General features: G+C 45.5%; 1 protein-coding gene across 1 annotated transcript in view; it reads right to left on the reverse strand.

Moving 5' to 3' along the window:
• Positions 1-3,871, reverse strand: part of Dock5 (dedicator of cytokinesis 5) — a 182,496-nt gene that overhangs the window by 125,708 nt on the left and 52,917 nt on the right. The window lies entirely within an intron of this gene.

Genomic DNA, 3,871 nt, shown 5'->3' on the forward strand with positions numbered 1-3,871 from the left:
TTTCTTTCTTCCTTCCTTCCTTCCTTCCTTCCTTCCTTCCTTCCTTCCTTTCTTTCTTTCTTTCTTTCTTTCTTTCTTTCTTTCTTTCTTTCTTTTTCTGCTTACCTAGCATAGATGGTAACAGAAATCAGAAATCTCTATTTTCTACTAAAAATAACTCCAAAGAGAAGCAGAGATATCTGCTCCAGATGTTAGGATAACTCCAGAAGGAGGACCAAGCCACTGTGAACAGTCAAGAGGTGACACATCTAAATGCGTCTAGTGCCAGAAAAGGGACATGCCTTGCTTTGGGGGCCACCACAGAGCTTCTCCTCCAGGTGGATCGACACGTTCACTCTGATTTCTGCGTCCTTAATCCTTAAGTGAATCTTAGTCCAGGCTAAGGGGACCTGCTATCTACAAAGCATTTTTTTTTTTTTTTTACAAAAGGTGAGTGGCCCTGCAATCCAAGGCACAGGTGGGACACAAGGAGCTCGTCCTACTCCTCCATGCCACTTTCTCATCCCTTGATCCAGGCAACATCCCTAGAGAGCAGAATCAGTCGGAGAGGTAGCTGCTGGGAGCAGCCCTTTGTGGCATTGCAGAAACTTCTTTGTGTCCAGGTTCTCTTGTCTCTGAGGACTCACAGGCAACTGCCCAAATGGGTCAATGCCAAGTCCTAGTGCGTGATGGCTAATGGAATGAGGGTACTACTCAGGAAAGAGTTGTAAATTCTCCATCAGAGGGTTGGAGAGACACCAGTGTCCAAATAACATGTGTTAGGGTGTATTTCAGGAACATATTCAAATGGTATCTTGAAAGAAAAAAAAAAATAGGAAAAGCTACTCTTTGTTGTAGAAGGACGGACAGCTTCATCCATCTGCAGGATCCGGGAGAGTTCGGTTAGTAAAGTCCTCGCCACACAAGCATGAGGACCTAAGTTTGCTCCTGAGCACCCATTTGAAGTGCTAGCTGTGGTAGTGTACACTTATACTCTCGACACAGGGAGGAGGAGATAGGAGGTAGCTAGCCAGCCAGCTCATCAGCCAACCAGCCCACCAGCCAGCCAGCCCACCAGCCAGCCAGCCCACCAGCCAGCTAGCCCACCAGCCAGCCAGCCCACCAGCCAGCCAGCCCACCAGCCAGCCTAGCCTAATAGGTTAGTCTCAGATCCCAGTAGGACACCCTGTCGCAACAAAGGAGGGTAGCGCCTGAAGAATGACAGAGGTTGGCCTCCTTTCAAATGTATGTGTGCAAATATACCTACACACACACACACACACACACACACACACACACACGTGCACACACACACACACGTTCAGTCTGAGAGGAGACATTGCAGTGGTTGTAACATCTAATTAAGGTCTCTCCTAAACATACTCCTACTACCACACATGTCTTTATAAAAGCACAGTTCAGGAAAGAATGTTCTCAGAGGTGTGACTGATGACAAGCCACACTGAAGGTAAAGGTCAGGAAGATGTGGGAAGGGACCACGCACGCATGCATGCATGCATGCACGCATGCACGCACGCACCCTCATCAAAACACCATAAAGCCCAACCTGCTTCCCAAGCTGAAGCCAAGAGTCCGCACGCACGCAGAGCCTGTCATCAGATTCCGAGCCGCTGGGCTCACTGCCATTTATGTTCGGAAAGGCAGCTGTTTCTACAACTAGGTCACAGTGACAGTATGGATTAAGAATTATAACAAACCTCCCAGGATCTTGACTGAGATGGCAGCAGGAGGGTCCTAATGCACTTTCATCTAGTAGATTTGAAGTGCTTAGTAAGATTGTGTGTGTGTGTGTGTGTGTGTGTCCAGGTTGAACATCCCTTTAAAAATCCAAAATTTGAGGCTCTAAAATTCAAAACTTGTTGGACTGTGGAATGAAAATTCCACTCCAGACTATGTGACAGGTTCCAGTCAAAAGGTATCAAAAGGTAGGTACACTAAAAAACAAACAAACAAACAAACAAACAAAACCTCTATTAAATTACCTTCGGGTTTTGTGTAACAGGTATATATGACACATAAATGAATTTTGTGTTCTCACTTAGGTTCCCAGAATGTTTTATGATAGGTATGTAGTATGTTAACACTCCAAAAATAAATAAATAAATAAACCCTCTGCTTCTAAGCATTCTGGGTAAGGGGTGCTCAGCCTGCACATGGGAATGGGCTTTCTGATTCAGGTGGAATTACACTGGCCTTGTTCCATACGAAAGTAACATGTAAAGAAAGGGAAGCCCTGAAGGTTCACCCTTCTTACGCCTTTCAAAGTCCCAGGGCTGCCCATTGTCCCTAATTCCTGTCCAAAGAGCTACGTTAGCCTCTGAGTCTTTAAAACTTACTCTGAATACGGAGCATTACTCTGTGCCTGCCTCTCAGAGCTCAGAACACCTTTGAGATTAGCCACCCATGCTCGTGAGCACCCCTGTGGTTTATGGAACCGATAGTCAATCAATGGATATGAACTCGGCCCAGAAAGCCAGGGGCCAGAAGTACAATAGGTTCTGGGCTTGAAGCCATTTGTAGTAGCATTAGATTAATCACAGGAAAGAAACACACTGTGGTAACTAGATGCTGACACCTTATGCTTATAACATAATATTCGTATTTTTCAATGCACCACTCTCTAACTGATCACTTCCAAGTCAATGAGTCAGTCGCTGGAACATTTGAGACACCGTGACAGGTGAGAAGCACCTTGTCCAGGGACGGTTAACTTAGACAAGAGTGAACTATCTAATCGAACATAGTCTTCCATTGGTCTCTTCCCTCTGTGGTCTCAGCAACATCACCCTGTTCTCCCAATAGTAAGTGTCTGGTTATTTCTGTATTTACTTTCTTGTCTTGTCTTGTCTTTCTAGGCACACCCCACGAGAGGCAGCAGCTGACTGGTCTCTCACTCGTTTGAGCAGAGGTACCATCTTCTGTGCTTAAACACACTGGGCACATGGTAGGGTGAAGCAGGCGTGGCTGAAAAAAAACAAGGTGATTGTAGCTGAGGTGCCCAGTGTCTCTGTCCGCATGTTCACAGATCTGGGGCAGAAAAGAGCATTCTGCATGTCTTGCTGCCAAATACCTTCCAGGGTTTAAGAAGCAAGGTGGCAGCGCCAGCGACAGGCAGACTGGTGCCAAGGAGGAAGGACAAGGGGCACTGGCTTCAGCTAGCATTCTCTTCTCTGACAGCCTCTGAAGGCAAACAACTCTCGGGGAACTACAAACACTACTGCCTCACTTCCTTCTTTCATCTTTAAGTAACAAATTAAGCTGGGGTGGAGAGTGGTCACAAGATCCAAGGGACAATACTGAGAGCAGCTCTCTCATTAGAGACTGAAGTCTAAAGTCAAAGATTAAGCTGGCTTCGAGTATCTCAGACACTTAAATACAGAGTCAGAATACGACAACAGAGCGATCACGGCTCCTGGTATCTAACTACCTAAGGGGAATAAACACACATCCTCACGAAACTGGCTCATGGGTATTTACAGCAGCCTCATGGCTGAAAGATCTAAACAACTCTAATATCCACTTGATGAGGCATGGATGAGCTGTGGTATATCCATGCAATGAAAAGAAAAAAAATGAAGTATTAATGCTTGTTATAATGTACATGAACCCTGAAAACACTAAACTAATCAGGAGTCAGCCACAAAGCACCACACACACTGTCTGGCTGTGTTACTATAAAAGTCTAGCACAAACAAACTCACAGAAGCAGAAAGCAGGCAAATGGCTGGCAAGTGGTAGAGATGGGGGTAATGGAAGGAGATTGTGATTGACAGTTGCCCAACTCCCTGGGTAGTACACTTAGTAATAACCACAGTATCGTAGACCGTGTGGGCAAACTGTGTGGCGTTTGAGTTATATCTTTTTTTTTTTT

The sequence above is a fragment of the Mus pahari genome, chromosome 8 (genome assembly GCF_900095145.1).
Source record: "Mus pahari chromosome 8, PAHARI_EIJ_v1.1, whole genome shotgun sequence".
In the NCBI taxonomy this organism is placed as follows: Eukaryota; Metazoa; Chordata; class Mammalia; order Rodentia; family Muridae; genus Mus; species Mus pahari.